The 21,165-nt window shown below is 37.6% G+C and overlaps 2 long non-coding RNA genes across 3 annotated transcripts; both read right to left on the bottom strand.

The window, feature by feature from the left end:
* Nucleotides 1–1,080: 1,080 nt before the first annotated feature.
* Nucleotides 1,081–12,440, bottom strand: LOC140695947 (uncharacterized). Its single transcript, XR_012071796.1, has 3 exons — nucleotides 11,839–12,440; nucleotides 1,966–2,044; nucleotides 1,081–1,848 (listed from the first exon to the last, which is right to left on the bottom strand). It is a non-coding gene; the product is annotated as an uncharacterized lncRNA (long non-coding RNA).
* Nucleotides 12,441–12,669: 229 nt separating this feature from the next.
* On the bottom strand, nucleotides 12,670–18,064 carry LOC140695946 (uncharacterized). 2 transcript variants are annotated; one of them, XR_012071795.1, is made up of 3 exons: nucleotides 17,927–18,064; nucleotides 13,891–14,019; nucleotides 12,670–12,906 (listed from the first exon to the last, which is right to left on the bottom strand). It is a non-coding gene; the product is annotated as an uncharacterized lncRNA (long non-coding RNA). The 2 variants fall into 2 exon arrangements; XR_012071794.1 differs by lacking the exon at nucleotides 17,927–18,064 and adding an exon at nucleotides 14,922–15,016.
* Nucleotides 18,065–21,165: the final 3,101 nt, after the last annotated feature.

The raw sequence follows: 21,165 nt of genomic DNA, 5'->3' as shown, positions 1-21,165 counted from the left end.
TCTGAGTTTCTAAAATATCCAGTTACATCCACCATTACTCTTTGCGATATTTCTTGTAAAACCATAATACTTATGTGTCTGTCTTCCCAGCTAGGTTGTGAGCTCTCTGAAAGTAGCATTCAAGGTTCATTCATCTTTGTATTTTCAGTGACTAGCATAGTGCCTGGTGCTTATAGGTACTTATTAAATGCCTATCTGGGTGATCAAATAATGATATGTACCCTTCCTAAGAAGTTAGGAATGAGAGACATAATACCCTTGCCATTCCCTAAGTTTTCTGGCCCGAGCATTGATTTCATTATCATTATCTGTTTGGGTTGGGAGTAAGTCATGATCCAGTCATTCCTGGGTGGATGTAGAGTTTATACAACCAGCAGTGCAATGAGATCTCTCTCAGCAAAAAAGTATCCAGATGTTTCCATCACTAAGGTAAGTCCTTGATAAGCTGCCAGATCTTTTGTTTCCTCACTCAAATGTTATTGAGCCTCTGTAATGAGTCAGGACTTATGCATGGCTTTGGGAACTCTAAGATGAACAACATATAGTCCTCATCCCAAGCAGTCTTTCAGTTCTGTTTTCCTTGATACTTTGATGCTCCCTCTGCATCTACATTTGTCATGGGATTAAAATCAAAAGAAAATTGTAGGAGAATTCCAAATTGAATATTGCTGTGAAATGAGAAGAACAGAAGTGTTTTAGAAAAAGTTAGCCTGGTGGCATGATTGACACTATCTCCGTCTTTATGGGTATAATGCTCCATTGTACATCCATCTAAGATGTAGTGTGATACGGTGAAAAGTACCTGAGTTTTAGAGCCAGCACACCTGGGTTTGAATGCTGTCTCTGCTACTTAATTGACTGTGTGACATCAGGTAGGCAAACTCAGTGAGCTGTATATTTTCAAATTACAAAATGGAAATAATGGTATCTATGTCTAGGGCAGTTTTGGAAGTTAAATGAGATGGTGGTCTCTATAAAGAGCCAGAAGTATTGTAAACATTCAATACTTGTTAGTCCCTAAACCCAAAGACCACCCACCTCCCTCCCAGTCTCTCTCAGCAATTGACAGTTTTACTTTTTTAAAATTTTTTTAATTGAAGTATAGTCAGTTTACAATGTTGTGCCAATTTCTGATGTACAGCATAAAGTTTCAGTCATGCATATATATATATACATATATTCATTTTCATATTTTTTTCATTGTAAGTTACTGCAAGATATTGGATATAGTTCCTTGTGTTATACAATAGGACCTTGTTGTTGATCTGTTTTATATATAGTAGTTAGTATCAGCAAATCCCAAACTCCTAGTTTATCCCTTCCCACCTCCTTCCCCCTGGTACCCATAAGTTTGTTTTCTATGTGACAGTTTCACTTTTTAATAATAGTCCAGTTCTATAACAAGTATGTTTCTTTAAAACTTAAAAACTTTGAAAACATCAACCCCTCTGTGAGAAAGCAATCAGCTTTTTGCCAGCACGAATCATGGAAGAGGATGCTACACGCCTCACCCCCACACCCTATCCTTCAGTGACTGAGTGGGTGATCACTGTGCCGGAAAGGTCCACTGTGTGCTTGAGGTTTAGGGAGAGAATCTGTCAATATGAACTCGTTGATGTCTACTTATTTCAGTTTTTAAAAAAAGAAAATGTCACCCATGTAAACATACTCAGTACACTTTTCCCAGTGAGATATGTCCATTTCAAAGATGGAAGACAGCAAGCTTGTCAGTCTTGTCAGTTTATAAGCTTTGGAAGAGAAACGTGGAGCCATTTAGCTGACAGTTTCAGGAAAACAAATCTTCAAATCTTGAATTCTCAGGCTTTAGTGGCAGCTTTGTGTGCTCACCTGAAATAGATTTACAAATGAAAGGATGACACCTTGGAAATGGTGGCCCCTCTTAGCAGCTCAATCAATCAGGGCAGGCTGGTGGCCCTAGCCTGTTGGGACAGAGAGCAAACTTACATTGTGTTCAGTCTTTACCTTCTCCTCCTCCACTCGGTCACCCACTTTCCTTTGCTCTCTCCCCAGCCATCCAAATGTGCTTTCAGGAAAGAAAGACTGCAGTTATTTAGATCTTAGTGTGAACTTAAATCAAGTTGATTACCTCTTCTAGGGCTATTTTAAAATTAGTTCTTACATTGACATTCAGTAAGTATTGCATAAGAGAATTATATCAGGCACTCTGCTAGGTGCTGGAATAGAGACACAGTCCCTGGCATCATGGAGGTTACAGTTTCAAGGGGGAGACAGACACTTTTTAACCTCAAAAAATATATATATATAGTTACATACTTTGATAAATTCAGTGAAGACAAAAATGCAGGGTGCTCTGAGAAAATTTAATAGAAGGGCCTAAGACTGGGAGGTCTGGGGAAATACCCATGGACAAGATCATGTAAGCTGAGATGTGAAGGAAAGTAGGGAATCAGGCTAAGGTGCTAGGGGATGGAGTCAAGGCTGAGTGTTGCAGGCAGGATTAGCAGGTGCAAAGGACCTGTGGTGGGAAGGGGCTTAGAACTTTCACTGAACAGAGAGTAAGCTAGTGAGCCTGGAAGGCTTTACTTTTAAGGAACAGGAGGCTCCTGAATAACACTGAAGTTGGAATCTTGTCTTTGGCTTCTTATTCTCCCCTATGATATATGAGTCTCATCTCCCTATATACATTTTCCCCCAATATAGTCTATTAGGATTATATTTTTCTGAATATAGTCTATTATTTCAGTTAGGCCTGGTTGATATCAGATTGTACATGAAGGCCTTTTTACAATGCTTCCTATATGAAAACACTGTGAAAAATATGACAACCTTTGATCCTCAATCAGTCCAATGTCAGATACTATAACGACCCCACTCATCTTACAGAAGAGGAAACCAAGGTTCAGAAATTAAATGACTTGCCCAAGTTAAAAGGAATTCTTGTTTAGCACCAAGGTTGTTTTTTCCACCTCTCTGCAATAATGTCTGCTCTGAATTGGAATTTAATTTCGAAGCCAAATTTAATCCAGTTAGGCCTCTATGTAACAATAAATAAGAATGCTCTTTCAGTTCATAGAACTTAAAAGAGTAGTCTTAGTCTTTCAGTGGTTAATATTTTATTGGTGAAGCAATGACTGAACTAATGTGTATTAAGAGAATGCTGTGAATCTCTTTCTACTTTGTAAATAAGTTCATTCATTTCATTTCTTTAGATTCCACGTATAAGTGATATCATATGGTATTTATCTTTCTTTTCCTGACTTACTTCACTTAATATAACTTCAATTAAAAACTAAAAAAAAAAAAAAAAGAAAGAAAAAACAAACAAAATGCTGACCTGGCAGATTTATAATTCTATGAAATTGTCAGTGAAGATGTGACAAGACCTCATTTAAAATGTTAATTATCCCTAAAGAATTATGCTTTAGTATCGTGCAAAACCCTGAAGAACACTTTCTGCAACCAGATTAAGTTTGTTTGCTAACTCATTCGTTAGAAGAGTACATATTCAGCTGAAACATAAATTAAAGCTGTTATGTGAAGATACTGGTGATGTGAGCCTACTGCTGTGTTCTGGGTGTTTGTGTCCCTCTAAAATTTATATGTTGAAATGCTAATGCCCAATATGATGCTATTAGGAGATGGGGCCTTTTGGTGATGCTTAGATCATCAGCGCAGAGCCCTTATGAATGCAATGTATGCCCTTATAAAACAGGCCCCTGAGAGCTGGTTCCCCCTTTCACTGTAATGAGGATATAATGAGAAATCTGCATACAGAAGAGGGCCCTCACCAGAGGATGCTGGCACCCTGATCTTGGACTTCCAGACTCTACAACTGTGAAAAGTAAAATTTTGTTGTTTATAAAGCCACCCAGTTTGTGGCATTTTCATTATAGCAGCCTAAATTGACTAAGATAACTACCATTGAAATTTCACTGGTCTGGTCACACACATACTCACATAGGTGAATATGTCACATAGTCAGGGCACAAATTGACTAATTCAAGGTTTTTAAAAACCTGGCCATAATGGGTAGGGTTTGATGGAGCAGTATGGTTATGTTACAGGAGTGCGAGGGCCATGACTGGAAGGCAGGGTTGGGTCTTTTCAAGTGTTAGTGGATTAGGGTGGGCTGGAAAAGCAGAGACTATGGTGGTACTAAGGACAGTGATCACCAGAAGAACAGCGAGTGGGAAAGGCTGGGGTATAGCTAAGGAGCAGAGATTAGATGGAGAAATGGCATTGGTAGAAACCAAGGCTTGAATTTTAAAATAACTCTTAAGTGGATCTTAATGTCACAGTAGCGTTTTACAGGTTATCTCAGCCAAAGTTTGCAAACTGGCTGTCTGTAGGACAGATCCAATTCAAGGTATGTTTTGTCTGGCCTACACAGTGTTATAAATTAGTTGCTACCGTTAAATACAAAGTGGGAGGGTTTGCATACAAATCTGGATAATCCAGTTTTTTTGAAGAATCAGAAGGTTTGGCAGAATGGGACTTGTGTTCTCTCAAAGCAACAGTCTGTTGGAGAAGTGATCTCAGTGGTGGCTGTTCTCTTTCTTTTTTATTTTAATTAATTAATTTTTTATTGAAGTATAGTCAGTTACACTGTGTCAGTTTCTGGTGTACAGCATAATGTCCCATGCATGTACGTGTAATGTCATGCATATACATACATATATTCGTTTTCATGTTCTCTTTAAAAGAAACTAGAGCTCTCCAGTTTACCTCACCTCCCACCACTCTATTGTTCATCTGAGTCTAATGCAGGGCATCAATTGCTGTAGTCCTCCCTCTTGCTCAGACTTACTTTTCTCACAGAAGACACATTTATGTGATCTGATTTACATTGTCTGCCTGCCCCTTTTAGGCATTTGAACTTGGGTCCCCTGGATCTAGGGGAAATCCTCTATTTTAGAGACATTAAGGTCCAAGGAGAACAAGTGACTTGCCTATGGTCTCACAGATTGTAAAAAACCTGAACTAAATCCTGACTTCTAGTTCATTGTACTTGTTTTTCCTACATCCCATTGTGCAGATAGGCATGTGTATTACATTGTGGTCTTTTAACTAGGAAAAGTTAGGTCTTCCCTCATCAGTGATTTCTCCTTTCTTCTTCCTCCTTTGAACAGGGAAGGAAAAATCTGTTCTCAGTTATAGATTATAATAGTTTGTCAGGGTGAGTCTTATTTATTTATGTATGCCCTGTTATCCATGAACAGCCCAGAGCTCTCTCAGGAAGAACCCTAGTTCCTTATGACAGAGTAAGCTATAGCAAGGGTTTGAAAAGAGACTGGGTCATTGACGCATCTATAATTACCTGCATTGGCTTTGTGCTTCTCAGCCCTGCTGGCTTCTGACACCCAGATCTTAATAGCTGTGATTTTGACCAGAGTTCTGATACTACCCCTTGTGAAAGCCCTGGGCAAATTATTTCCTTCCCTGTTTCTCCTATTAATACTTCTAAAAATAATGATTTGCTATTAAAAATCCTGTAAGATCTATTCTCATTTCCTCAAATTGAGCCTGCATACATTTTCAGGATAAATAGAAATATCTTAATACAATTCACGTTTCATATCTATTCTCATTCGCTGTTAATTCACCCAAGTTGATTCACCCAAGTTGATTCAACAAAGCAGAGCAGAGAGTTAAAGGGAAAATTTTAATTTGCTCCCAGTTATCAAATTCAGCTGTCTACATATGTACCAGTAATGGTTAATATTTCAAATTACATAGATTTGGATTTTGAGGTCCAATTAATTCTTGAGTGTCCGTTAGTTTTATATCAACAATGAAACAAATGTGAAATTTAAATTGTCAGCACTCCTTCTCAACTTGGGAATCTATAAAGGCTTGGGATTTAGAACTTCAATCCAAAAGCTTGTATTGCTGTTCCGAACAATTTGGGTCCTGGGAGCAGAGACTGGATGAAAGACCCTTAGTAGGCATCAGGCAAGAGAGAATCTGCTAACATTTAGTGTATGAATTTATCTCATTTTATTTCTATATAAAGGATTTTACTGCCAAAAGTGTGTATGAATTTATATAGCTTCTAATCACAGTAGGAGAATATGAAATTGGCATATATCTGGGAAGCTACGGGTTCTTGCAGAAATTTGTGAAATGGAAAACAGAAACTCTCATTCCATTTAACTTAAATACAATAACTTACATAAACATAACAGTGCCTGTGCTCATAAAGTGGCTGCTAATCAATGAGCCAGTCAATTCAAAATGTATTAGCCAATTCATATTGGATTTCACATCCTGGATATTGACATTAAACATTGCTCTTTTAAATTGTCTACTGCTAAACCAAATGACAAATTAGCTATAGATTTAGAATAATGGAATTTAGGTTGCTAGTCACAGAATTTCTCAATTCCTTGGGGAAGAGTTCATATTTTCAAAAAGAAAGCTTGAAAAATACTAAAAGAGTAATGAAAATAGTGAATATCATCTTTCCAATAGAGAGCTGGTTAAAAAAGAACTCTACATATCTGAAATTTCAGAGATTGCTTTGACATCAAGATAATTATGGTGTATTTGGTCCAGTCTCCTGTCTCTGACTCTTAACCTCATAGACTGACCATAAAACAGAATACTTTTCTTTTTTTGCTCTACCTGAGTTTTGTTTGAATTGTACTGTTTCCTGAAATGAAAATTGATCAAATATGGAGATGCTGACTTATCTTTCTCCTTATGTGTGCATGCAGACACACACACACACACACACACGCACACACACACACAATTAGTAGAGAATTAGGCTTGAAAATTGGTTGGCTTTTTGCATTTAAAGGTTTGTTAGTAGGCTTATCAATAAAGGTATTCAGAAAGAGAAGTACCACTGCCCACAATGATGTTTAGTTGTTACCCCAAGGCAAGACCCAAGATCAGGTGACCTCTTGAAAAAATGAGGCAAGAGATTTTTCTCTTCAGGTCATCATGTATCTCCCTTTGGAAAGGAAAGTGATTTGATATATTGGAAGATCACAGTGAGGTCCAATATCCCGATATCAGACATATTCAGGGTAGGTTAGCAACATTCACATGATTTCCTGTATATTTCAGCTGTTAATTTGGGACATTAAGACCCCATTCATGATTTTGCTAGTGTTGTTGGTAACTGCAAGTTGACTCATTTTTAAAATAACAAAAAAGGTAAGTGATAATATTAAAGAATAATGCCACCATTATGAGATAATCATTATTAACACTTCGGTTTACTTCCTTCCAAATTTTTTTCTATGTGTATGTTTTTGTGTGTGTGTGTGTGTATACATAGAGCATTTTAAGAAAAATTTGGATTATTGTCTATGTAGTTTTGTGTCCTGGTATTTTTATTTAAGAGTACAAATAACTGTACAGATTTTCCCGTGGCATAGGCAAACATGTTTTTGACAGCTGCATAATGTTTCGTGACCATACTTTATTTTGCAGCTCTCTTATTATTGGAGATTTAGGTTGTATTCAATTTATCAGCATTATAATAATGATGCAATGAAGTTCATGTACATAAATTTTTGTCCACAAATGATTACTTTCTCAGGATACATTTTTGGAAGAAATATTGCTGGGTTAAGGGTATGGACGATTTTAAGGCTTTAGATATATGAAGCCTTGTTGCCCTTGAGAAACATCCTTTGGTTTAAACCTAGTCCCAGCAGTGTCTTTTCTATGCACTCTGTCCAGCGCTAGAATGTGAGTATGTATACAGCACACACACACACATATACACACACACACAAATAATCTGTGTCAGTGTGGGAAAGTGTGGTAGGCAAAAGTAATGTTTTATTACTTTGGTATCTTGTTAGTCATTTTTCTTATCCACTGGGACATTTAATTTTGGGTAAATTCTCCATCCCTAAAGATGGCTCCTATGGAAACAGCCAAGCATGGATTTTCTTGAATGAAGAGTCTCACTACCTAACTCTTTAATTTGTGCCTAGAAGTGTTAGGTAGTTAAGGGTAGGGTTGATAATAAAAGCTGTGATCTATGGAACCATTAATGTATGTTAGGTATTTTAAGTTACAGTTAACCCTGAACAACACAGGTTTGAACTGCGAGGGTCCACTAGTACAGTTTTTTTCAGTGGTAAATACTACAGTCCTACACCACTGCCATCGTTTGAATCTGAGGATGTGGAAATGCAGATATGGAGGAACCGTGGATCCTGACGGCCATCTGTAAGCTACACACATGGAGTTTTGACTGTATGGGGGGTTGGCACTCCTTATCCCCATGTTGTTCAAGGGACAACTGTATTTGTAACTTCACCATGCCATGTCAAAAGACTTTCCTCATTACACTAATGAGGAAAATAAGACTCAGTAACTGACTGTACTCCAATTAAAAAAAAAAAGAAAATAAGGCTCAGGAAGCCAGGTGTTATAATGGCCTAAAAATATAGATGTTAGAGTCAAATAAGCCTATAAATTAGCTGTACAGTTTACTGGCTGTATAACTGTGTAAACACGTGTAAAGTATGGACCATTATACCTACCTCAAAGGGTTTTTATGCAGATTAGTGAAATAATGAATTATAACCTGGAACATAATAATGATCAATTAATAGCACTGATTATTGTTTTTTTTTTAAATCTTAATAATGATGGAGATTAAATTTGCTTGGAATTTACATTACTAGTAACTACTAAATCTGAGATTTGAACCCAAAGTATATGCCCCAAGTCCCAGGTTCTTTTTGTCGGTCAGAGCCATTACAGTTCAGCTTGGTGATTTACAGCCAATGAAATAGCAGTTTGAGCCCCAAATACTGTGGAAGATGTCTTTAACTATGCAATTTTCAGCTCTGCTTCTCCCCCTCGGTCTCAGCCTAGACATGTGTCCTAGTAGGATGGCACAGATTCTGAAACAGAACGCTAGAAATGTCATGGCAATTTTTTTTTTTCTTCAGAGGGCTCATTCTTTCCTTCCTTTGTGTTGGGTACCAAAGCTTCAACAACGGTAATTGTATACTGGATGGACCACTATAATTTGATAGCAGTTTTCTTGTGCTGAAAGTGTTCATTCACTTTAACATGTTCTTACAGTGTGTTGGACTCAGAATCCCATACTGTTAAGTATGTGATTAAATGTGTGAGACTTTAGAGATTTTACAGTCCAAGGTCTAACCCCCTGTGAGAAAGTTCTCTACAGTATCCCCAACAGGTAGGTAATCCAGCTCAGAAGCTCACTACCACATGCAGGAGCACATTTACAGGAGCACATAAAAATGAGACTAGAACGGACCTTGGAGATTGTATGGTGTATCACCTTCTCTTCCCTAAAGTGATAAAAATCATTTTATTGAGGGGAAAACCCATAACTACAGGCCATATTTCTAGTAGGACTTATGTGTACATTTGCCCAGGCAACAATGTAGATTCTGTCCCCCTTTTATTGTACAACATGATGGACCTCATATCCAGTCTTCATTAGGTCCTGCTTTATTTTTTACCCCACCTCCTCTTATAATGTTGGCCATCCTCTTTTGGATATTGTTCTGTAACATTCCACCTTAAAATGCAGTTCCCTGAATTTAACATAACATTGGTGAAGTTGGTTCACCAGAATAAAGAAACATTATGACCTATTGTTGTTGTTCTCTTAGAGGAATCGACACTTTCATTACAGCAGGCTAATTCAGCATTTGCTTCTTGTCGGCCAGATCACATTTTAATGTCAGTCAGTCTTTTAGTACACTAAAAGTCCTAGGTTCTTTTTTAAGTGACTTTTAATCAGGTCTCCCTGTCTAAGTAAGCTCAAGCTGCCATATCAAAATACCATATACTGAGTGGATTAAGCAACAGAAATTTATTTTCTTACAGTTGTGGAGGCCAGACATCGATCAAGGTGCCAGTATGGTCAGTGTCTGGTAAGACTCTCTTCCTGGCTTATAGATGGCAGCCTTCTCACTGTGTCCTTACATGGCAAAGAGAGAGGGAGGAGGCAAGCTCTTTGGTATCTTTTCCTATAGGGGCACTAATCCCATCACAAGGGTCCCAGCCTCATGACCTCATCTAAACCCAATGATGTCCCAAGGGCTCCATCTCCAAATAACGTTACAGTGGGAGTTAGGGCTTCAGCATATGAATTTTGGCGGCACAATACATCATATGAAGTAGTTTTATGAACCTTGATATTGGACTGTATTTTATATAATTCAATCAATTAATTTAACCTTGGTAATTTCACTTCCTTCCTTCTTGAACTGGATGAAATCACCTGAGCCTGGAGATTTAAACTTAGTTTTAGTAAACTTAGTGCTCTCTCATGATGACCTCCCTGATCATTGGGTTTTAATTTCCTTTCCCCAGTTTTTGTTCTACCTTTTCTAGTTGGGAAACCACTCTACTTGAGACAGAGGTTTATTCTGTAGTCCACTTAGCTGAATCTAAATTACCATACAAATACGAGGCTACTCAATTAATTCTTCCTACTATATGACTGAAATTCTCCTTCACCAGAGCATAAGTTATGTTCTCCTGTTAACAATGTCAAGGAATGGTAAGAGAGATTCTTGTTACACAGAGTACAAATGTACATTTCTTTTTAACCAATGAAGATCAAGAGAGAGCTGAACCTTTTATGCTATCAAAGGTCCTGATGCAAAATTGGAGCTGTTGACATGCAATAAACCCATAAATAGCCATGTAGAGGTTAAGGCACACTTTTATCTTGTTTTCTGTAAATTGGTCTATCACTTTCCTCACGCCTTTAATTGGTGAAATGGTATTGACCACTTACAAACCTTCTTTGTTTCTAGCCTGGTTCCAAAGATTGTTTTTTACTTCAGAATCTTTGTGTCAATAATCACTTCCTATGTGCTATGTTATTTTAAATGCAGAACATTTAAAAAAAAAAGACAGTCATGCATCAACACCCACATGCATGTGCATGGATGTGTGTGCATACACAGCATACACAGGCACACACAAACACATATTAGTTAGATTTTTTAAATTTATTTTTTATTTTTTTAATGCTTTTTATTGATTTATAATCATTTTACAATGTTGTGTCAAATTCCAGTGTTCAGCACAATTTTTCAGTCATTCATGGACATATACACACTCATTGTCGCATTTTTTTCTCTGTGATTTATCATAACATTTTGTGTATATTTCCCTGTGCTATACAGCGTAATCTTGTTTATCTATTCTACAATTTTGAAATCCCTTTAATGCATTATGAACAAATGGAGATGCATTATGTAATGTTGGTATTCTGGGAGACCTGGATTCAAGAAGGATAAATCAATACTTCATGCATATATAAGTTCTTCCTTTCAAGAAGCTCAAAGCCTTGTTTTCTTCTTCATGTGAACCAAGTTAAAACAACCCCAAAACTCTTGACTGAAAACTTCATTTTCTTTTAATAAGTTTGTATAAATATCAGATAATCTTTCCGTCAAAGTCCTGGTAAGCAGTTCTGCGTATTTCACTCTAGTTGTGCATATAGAATGTCTAGGATGCTAGCGAGTGTTCAGGTTTTTGAATGCATAATCATATTTCCACATGCAGCCCAGAGGAAAAGTAATTTGGTTGAATGCCCCTTGTGTTCCTTTTTTCTGTGCACGTGTGCTATATATACTAGGATTTTGAAAAATGTAAGGAACAGTAACACTCCACCTATCCACCTATCAGATTTCTAGCAAAAACAATCACCCGGGGCACAACTGAAAGCCCGAATTAAATGAATCACCTGAAAACAGCAAGTAATGAAAAAACCATCTGTTTTCTGAGCCTGGGTCTTGTACTCTTAGAAGAGTAGTACTGTACAGAAAATTAAAGTTATCATTTTACTTAGCTTGGTGATTTGGTTTCCCCTGAAAATATTATACCTACCTTGCCTTGGGAATGTACAGCCATTTAATTTATTTCTATTTTTTAATTGTTTTTTTGGTACAGCCATGTTAGCAATCTTAGCCAATGCTGGTCAGAACGTATGTCCACAGCTGTGAAAACTGATAGCAAACTGCACAGAAGAGAGAACAAATGAACATTTCAAAAGAACATCAGACCGTAGTCAGTAGTTGACCACAGTGATTCGATGATTCATTTAATCATTCAACATATACATATTGAAAGAATATTTTGTGCAAATGGGGCAAAAATAAAGTGTGTGGACATATGAGAGCACTGCTTGTAATGGGGAACAGGAAAACACTGAATGTGACTTAAAAAAAAAACCTTTAATGTGCTAAAGGGCACGTTAGGGCAGGAGGCTAGACGGCAATGGTGATACAGTCATAGGTTGGAGTCAGAGTGTGGAGGGCCTTCGATCTAGGAGTTTGAAATTTGCTGGGGGACAATGAGAAGCCACCATCAGAACCTTTTAAGAGTGATGTGGAATTGGAATTTATGTTTTGGAAAATTCACTCTGTGGACACATGAGGTATGAGGGGCATATTCTGTTTTGGCTCATGTAAAACAAAGATCTAACCCTAAACGTGGATGTCTGTCTTATAGAATATTCATACATTTGCTTATATGCATAGATTGTCTTTGAAAGGACGTATAAAAACTGGTAATACCGGATGCCTCTGAGGCAGCAAAATGAGGATCTGTGACTCCAGCTTTGTTTGGGTGGGAGAGACTTTTTACTGCCTACCCTTTACACTGATTTTCACGAGGTGTCTTAGCCCTCATTCTCTGGAAGCAGAGCCCAAGGCTAGATTAACGTGCTGATGCTTTATTTGGGAGGGCAAGTCCAGGGATTTGCGGGTGAAGAACAGAAGGTCCAGGAGAGGCACGGAGCAGTGCGAGGCAGTGAATTCCGGAGCTGGTGTCTGTTTCACTGCAGGCACTGTGTAGAAACATGGCAGGTGGTTCACAGCAGGTGTGTTTGTTCAGCACCACTGTTGCTGGACTTTTCTGGACAGCTTGGAAAGAGAACCTACTTCTTGGAGCAATCTTCAAGAGGGAGGAGGGAGGAGGGAGAAGGGAGAGGGAGTTTACTTGCTTAAGTCACTTACTGGTCAAGTTTACCTCATGGAGAGCTAACATCCAGTCCTTCCAAGTTGCATCATCCAGCCACTCAGGGACTACTCAGGAAGCCAGGTTACACAGCTGGGTGTGGCATTTCATTCGTGTCCAGCAATGGAGAAGTGGCTTACTGTATTTAGGCTTGGACTATGATATATGATGGGTAGACAGGTCTGGGACTTGAACTTGGATTCTGGCCAGCTCAGTGAACTCTACAAAGGAGGTGGCTGTACTGTCCAGGAGGTGGGCCAAACATATTTGGAAAGCAGGATCTTTTAAAATTTTTTTTTATTAAAGTGTAGTTGATTTACAATGTGTTAATTTCTGGTGTACAGTATAGTGATTCAGTTTTATATATATATATATATATATATACATATATATATATATATATTCTTTTTCAGATTACTTTTCATTATAGGTTATTACAGTGGAAAGCAGGCTCTTGATGCCATTTGAAAAATTGCACAGGTTCATATCTAAATCACTTTTTTTAATGTATCTTTTTTAAGAAAAAAAGCTACTGGGAAAAACCAGCATGCTGCTTCTTGTAGCAATGTGAAAGGTGATTTGAAGAAAGAAAGAATGGAGGTGAGGAGTCTAGTTAGGGGGGAATATTGTGATTGTTTCATTGACAACAGATTAAAGCAGTAAAAGTAAGAAGAGATAGAAAAGATTCAGAAAGTAGTTTCACTAGGAGTAGGTTGCTGACTGGATGTAAGGAACATGGCAGAAGATGCTAAGAATGACTGTAAGGCTTCTAGGTTAGACTACAGAAAACTGGAGGAAGAACCAGTCGACTAGGTTTGTGAGGGGAGATAATGAGGTAGGCTTGGTCCGTGTTGACTCAGAGGTGGCAGAAAACAGAGACATTCTGATAATGATACTCTATTTGTAGTTAGAAATACATACCTGGAGTTTAAAAGAAGATCGAGGCTGGAGAAACATTTTGGGTCATATGGATAGATGTACACAGTAGGTAAACTTGAGTTGTTTGAGTCTGAAAGAATGGAGGAGATCCTCAAAGGATATTTTCCTTATCTGTTCAAAAGGCAGAGATACATATACTACATTTAGGAATGTATCCATTAAAATGGTTTGCCTTAACACTTAGTAGGTACATTAGCATTATTAAGCAGAAACACAGAAGTCACGCTACTAGTAGTCAGTCATTGTATGTTGGATCCCCATCATGTACAGATCACCATCCTAAGTGCTCTGAGACAATAATACAATAAATGATAGGCAAGATACCTCCCCTAGCTGCTGACAATAGAAGGCAAAGACAAGCTAGATGCATGAAACATAGACATTAACCACCTCGTAAAAGCTACCAAAGACGTTACTAATCAAACTTGTATATCCCCAAGCAACTAAAACATATGCATAGTAACCACAAAGATGTCTTATGTTAAAAAAAATAGAAGTTATTTATTAATCTGAACAGAGTTGTTCTATAATCAGTCTTTGCTCTCTTTAACACATAACAATAATTATACCAATGGTGGTAGTATCTTATTCAATCAGAGATTATCTTTCCTCAGGTCTAGAGGGTCCAAATGAGACCAGTGTATAAAGTAACATTTTTCAGGCCAAATGTACACTGATGGGAAGAACAGACTTTAAGATAATGAACTTTGTTGGTATAGATAATAAATGTGGGTAATTCAAGACTAAGTGATAAGAGCTGATTCTTTTCCTCCTGAATTAAAATGATCATCGTTTATCAAATATTTACTATGTGTTCAACACTCTGTTCAATACTTTAAAGGATTTTATCTTATTAAGCTGTTATAATTACTCCAAGGCAAAAATTATCCCCAGGCAAAAATTATCCCCATTTTACAGTGAGGAAATTGAGACTCAGAAAGGTCAAGCCATTTTCCCAAGGGTATGCAAAAGCGGTGGTAGTCATGGTTAAAACTCTGGTAGCCATTGCTCACACTGTCTGGTGTATTCAGTTCGCTGTTCCTTCCAGAACGCAGAGGATTATCCTTCTCCACCTCCTTGAAATTAGAGGAGGCCAGACGACTAGTTCTGCCTGATGTAATGAGATCAAAAGTGACATGTCACTTTCAGGAGGAAGCATTGAAACGCTCAGGCTCAACTCTCCAGTCCTGTCTTCCCACGTTGCAGTGGACCCTGTAGTGTTGTATTAAAATGACAGCATTTAAAGTCGGAGCTTCCATCAGCCTGAATGACAATTATGTGGAGCAGAATCCCTCAACCTCTTGCTCCCTACCCAATGGGCAATGTATATCGGATAAACAACAATAGTGAAAAATAAGCCTTTGCTATTTTACTGAAGCCACTGTGATTTTGGAGTTTGTCGATATCACAGAATAACCTAGCCTATCTTTTTTTTAACTGTTTTTTTTTTAATTGATTCCAGGAATGAGGCTAAGAGAAACCCTGCTCTATTTTACCATAAATACTATTAATCCACAGATGACTTCTTTGTATACAGAAATGATTGGTTTGAATTTAAATGAGTTGATATTCAGAGTTTCCAACCAGACTCAGATAAAACAATGAAATTATCCAGTGACTGTGGCTAAGTTTTATAGTTGCTACTTAGATTGCCTCAACAGTCTCGTATTTTCAGTCCACCAGATATGAGAAAAAGAGAGTGCTACATTCCACAGTTCTGATGCATACTAGACCCTGAAAGTATATACTTTGCCTTCGCTATTATTGACTTCTTCATTCCTAACCTCATTCCCAAGGAAACTCACCCATTTCCTCCACCAGGTCCGGGGCAAGTGTCTTAAGTCCCTAGCCTCTCTGGATTGACAGTCTACACATTTTTGCTCCATGTTCTGCTCTCTTTCCACTTTGTACTGTTATTTTTTGAATTGGCTGTTCTTATAGCCTAAATAGACCACATAATTATAACTCAAAAAAAATTTGTGCCACAAATACTTGGTTTCTCATTATTTTGATTTCGTAAGTAGAATGGTGAGAGTTGGAGAGGTCTCAATTTAGATTTCTTCAGTTAAGCCAAGAGAAATGAGAGTGCCATCAAGGAAAACACCTTCCATATACAGAATCTGCTGGAAATGCATGAACACTAAATCGTTTTACATCATGTACTTGATCTGAAAGCTGCCAGGAAAGAGAAATACATATTTGTCTGGGGATCCAACTTCCTAGTCAAGCTGCCAAAGCAACCCGCAGGCTCAACAGTGCTCACTGGGTCCATGTATTTTTCCACATCCCTGGGGTCTGAATGTGTCAGTGTGTAACTTAGATGGAAGTTGATCCTCAGCTAATTGACAAATTCACCAGGAAGTTCTGGTGCAAAAGTAATCACAGTCCACAAGAATACTGGTGTTGGCCTTGAAGTGTAACATGACATTTTGGGACTAAGCCCAGTTAGAAGCTCCTCTCTTGTTTCTTGAATGCACCTTAAAAAGCATCTTGAGTAATGAAATGAAAATTAAAGTAGCTCTGTGTTCCTGGAACTGAGTTAGGATCAACATTTAAAAATCAAGTTTGTGTCAGCAGACTAGACTTAAATGTGGAAAACTACTTGATTGTGATTCATCTATGTTTGCCTCTGATGAATAAATGTATTATTCTGATGATGACTTCTGGTAGCAATGGTCAGGCTAATTTTCTCTATTAGCCTTCATGCTGTGAACGTATTTATTCTAGCGATGTTTGATATGACTCATAGAAGGTTTCTATGGGCAACACTGTCCAGGGAACAAAAGAATCAAGTCATCTTCCTTGCAAATTTGACTCTAAATGTTAGTGGATCGAACTTTACTTTGTAAGTGTACTGGGCCTAAGTGTCACGTATTGAGAAATAGTTTAAAAATCATGTGAAACAAATATTTCCAGGTAAAATCTTATTTCAGTTAAATACCTGCAAATTCTACCAAAAAAAGTTCTGCTTTTGTCAGGGGAACACTGTGTCTTCATCTCCTTTAAATTTCAGTTTTCCTTACTTCTAGTTTGTTTTTCTAACTCTTCTTCCCTTAAAATACGTTTTAATTGAGTATCATCTTGTAATTCAATCTTGAGGCTCCACTAATGTCAGAATGCCCGAGTGAAGTGTGTGTGTGATTTAGAAACAGCTACAGAATTCAGAGATTGAATTACAGCCAAAGTATTCTTTGGGGGCTCAGTGATGCTATCTGCAACATATTATTCAGGCATATTCATAAGTGATAAGTCATTTTACTATTTGCATAGGATATCTCTTATGCACCACTTCAAATCTCTCAGCCTCACCTCTTATTCCAGCCACATCTGTGGTAATCAGTTCTTGTGACCAGCTTGGCACAGGGGAAACCTGACAGCACTTCACCTCAAGCCTGCACTAAATGTCTCTTGCCTCCTGCCCTGGGCTTCTCTGATACCACACAATGGGTCATGCTGGGAACCTGCTCATTGCTCACACAAATGCAACCTGAAAGTGCTGGGAAATGAATGCTTCCTAGGGTAAGCCTTGACCGACAAGGGATGAAATTCAATGAATAATGTTTTCCCCTTTCTTCTCCTGAGAAGACCATTCTTAGAAACATGTTCTAAGTTTTCTCACAAGAGTCAGCAGGAGCCCACAGCCAGTCGCCTGCAGGAGTGGCCACCTTGCTAAGGCATCCTTGGACTGGATTCTTTCCCTGCCTCTTTCACTCCCACGGTCTCTGGCTCCTGTTCCCTGAATCATAGTTCCAAATGGGTTGTTCTCTGGCTTTAATTTTAGGCTAAGATACTGTATGCCTCAGGAATTAAATTTAGACTAATCCAAAGCCCAATCTTTATCACAGCTTACTGACCACATTATTAGAGAAAACATCCTAGGATGCCCCCTTGGAAAGAAATCTATGATTTATCCGTTTGTAGAAGAAAAGGAACTAAATCATGGAAAGAATAAGTTTATTCAAGGTAGATAACTCTAAGGATTATATACAAATGACACAGAATATTGAGGTGCGCATACCAAAAAGAGTCCTTGGTCTCATTCATTCATTCATTTCAATTAATCTTCAGTAAGTGAATACGCGGTGCCAGGCACTCTGCTGGGTGTTAAGACGACAGAGGCAAGTATAGCAGACATGGCCCCTCTCCTCACGGAGCTTCAATCTGTAGATTTTACAGTGGTCAGTCAGCTATACATCAGCGCAAGAAATATGCCCAGCAGAGGAAAGCCGCAATTCTTTCTTCAGAACAACCTCTCCTCTCACACCCAAATAACTCCAGAAGCAAATCTATAGGTAAAAGTAGCGGCCACGGAAGGGAGAGTAAGAGTAGTTAGTAGAGTCCAGAGCTCAGCCCAACAACCAATTAAGAAAACTTTCTTCTTACAGTCACTGAAGCAGTTTCCTATTTGGCCTTTCTGTATCATGACTTTACAAATGACTTTTCCAGAGAAGAGCTAAAGGGTCCTGCTCAAGATTTCCTCCCAAAGACGATCTCACCAGACTGTTGTCAACTTTGACCCAGAGAACGTAAGCTGCATGAGGTGTTTATCGTCCACACTAGATTTGCAGTTGGACAGTCAAGGAGGCAATTACTCAAAGAACTGTTTGAAGAAAGGAAAAGAAAAAAACAACAACCTGACTTTTAAGACTTTACATGGTACTCTAGCTATCCAGATTAATTTGGGTCTGGGTTTGAAATACCATCTAAATTATGCATCTTTGCTCTGGGGTTCACTAACACTTTTCTCAAGCTTCAAGGACTGCCATCTCACCTTAATCTCATGTGACTAGATGTAACTAACAATGCTTAGTGTCTCAATATGTTAGGGCACTTACATCTCCTTCTCAGTGGGTAATCTCAGGGCCTCTGAAGAGCTCACAAAGCAAAAGGGAATGAGGAAATTATGTTGAGAAAGATAATATACTAAAGTTTATCTCAATAAAGACTAACCGGATTGCTTTAAAAATGAGGTTGTCTTCTTGACTGAGCGTCCTGTTTATTGGAAGGTTACAGAAAATATTTGCATTGAGATAGTTTCCAAAATGAGAGTCTCCTATTCTGCCTTGATAATGTACTAGAGTAAATATCCAATCCTCTCAGTTTTGTGTTTGAAGTCTTGAATAATAATAGCTAATACTAATGCCGGCCCTAGGCCACTGTACTAAATGCTTTACACAATTCTGTTATTCAGACATCACCACAAATCCGTAAGGCAAATACTTTTATTAGCCACATTTTCCAGGAAGCTCAGGGTTTATGAAACTTGCCCAGGTTACATAGCTAGTTAGGGGCAGAATTGGAACTTGAGTCTAGATTCAAAAGAAAGATGGTTGATATAGAAGGGATTTAACATGTAATAGTTGGTATCTTTGAAAGATGGACCAGAATTATCCCAAAGATTGCAAGACATAATAAAATAAAACTTTTCTGAAAATCTCAGACATTGCAAATCAAAAGAGCTCTTGGAAAAAAATATTAGAAAATGCTTAAGGTCAAGAAATATCCTTTTAAGGTTGTTGAACTTCAAGGACAAAGAAGGAAACTTACAAATATTTCTACAAAAGAAATAGATGACTCACAAAACAAAATGAAACAAAATCAACAAAATTTCAGACAGGTCTCAAAATTCTCGTTAACACTGTATTCAAGAAAACAATGGAGCAGATCTTCAAGGTATAGCGTATGAAAGGCTGTAGCCCAATGATTCTGAATCTATCTAGTACGTTGTTTATTTTAAAGATAAAAGAAAAACATCCCCAAATATGTAAGAAATCATAGATTTTATCGTCTACTTATCCTTCTTGGAAAACCTTGATAAAATGTTTCTGGTTAATGCAAAGTTCCACCAGAAAAGTTCCCCCATGCTAAGTGAATAGCTGTTGTAATTCTGATGTTAGAGATTCCTTTAGGTTAAAACGTGACTCTTTTAAAATGCAAATACTTCTGGGAAGGCTAACATATTAAGCATTTCACAGTCATTAACAACATCTTAATAAGTTTAATTGATCAAATATTTCCCTCCTCACAGCTAAGCTGAGGTCAGGTGAACCCGCTGCAAAAGAATTTTGATGTGGTGAGAAAAAGAACATTTTAGAAGGAAGGTAGATGGAAAAGACTGAATGTGTTGCCAAGCAAATCCAGAAAGCATTTGTGTGCCCTTAAGACATAGTGACTTATTTGACAGTTTTGCTTAAGACTGGCTCAGCACAAGATGATGAATGTAGAAAATTGAGCAAAATCTGGACTGAATCCAAAACATACATTGAAAGTACTTTAAACATGAATCCTTCATGTTGTTATCTGTTATTTGCTTTCATATTCTTCCTCAGAATTACAAAAGCTTGTTAACTGAGGGTTGCAGTTTCAAAAAAAGTTTCACTTGAAGTGATCCTTCTTAATTCAGCAAAGGAGAGCCATTCTTGGGTTGAACTAGAATGGATTTTAAGGATCACTGACAAAGAATAAAAAAAAAACATGGAGTCTTTTGTGTATTTTGTACCAGTATTAATGGGTTCCCCCTTTTTAATCTTGCATTTAGCTAAGGTACAAAGCAATTGTACGCTCCTTAGCTTTAAGAAATTGAGCATAACAGTGCATAGGGGGAGGGTATAGCTCAGTGGTAGAGCATGTGCTTAGCATAGACAAGATCCTAGGTTCAATCCCCAGTACCTCCATTAAAAAAAAATAATTAAAAAATAAATAAACTTAATTGCCCCCCCAATTTTAAAAAACAGTATATGGACTTTCATGTCTGTCACATAAATATAAATGAAATATAAATGTCTGAAAATTAAACTAATAAGGAAGGGATAAAATCTATTGATTTAAAATATAATTATTACTCAATAGTGTCTTTTATTTTTTTTTTTACATTTTTATTGATTCATAATCATTTTACAGTGTTGTGTCAAATTCCAGTGTTCAGTACAATTTTTCAGTCATACATGGACATATACACACTCATTGTCACTTTTTTTCTCTATGATTTATCATAACATTTTGTGTATATTTCCCTGTGCTATACAGTGTAATCTTGTTTATCTATTCTACAATTTTGAAATCCCAGTCTATCCCTTCCCACCCTCTACCCCGCCCCCCCCCCCCCGGTAACCACAAGTCTGTATTCTCTGTCCATGAGTCCATTTCTGTCCTGTATTTATGCTTTGTTTTTGTTTGTTTGTTTGTTTCTGTTTTTTAGATTCCACATATGAGCGATCTCATATGGTATTTTTCTTTCTCTTTCTGGCTTACTTCACT

This window comes from Vicugna pacos, chromosome 4 (assembly GCF_048564905.1).
Source record: "Vicugna pacos chromosome 4, VicPac4, whole genome shotgun sequence".
Classification (NCBI taxonomy): domain Eukaryota; kingdom Metazoa; phylum Chordata; class Mammalia; order Artiodactyla; family Camelidae; genus Vicugna; species Vicugna pacos.
Note: the sequence above shows the minus strand (reverse complement) of the source record. Positions and strands in the feature narration are given on the sequence as shown.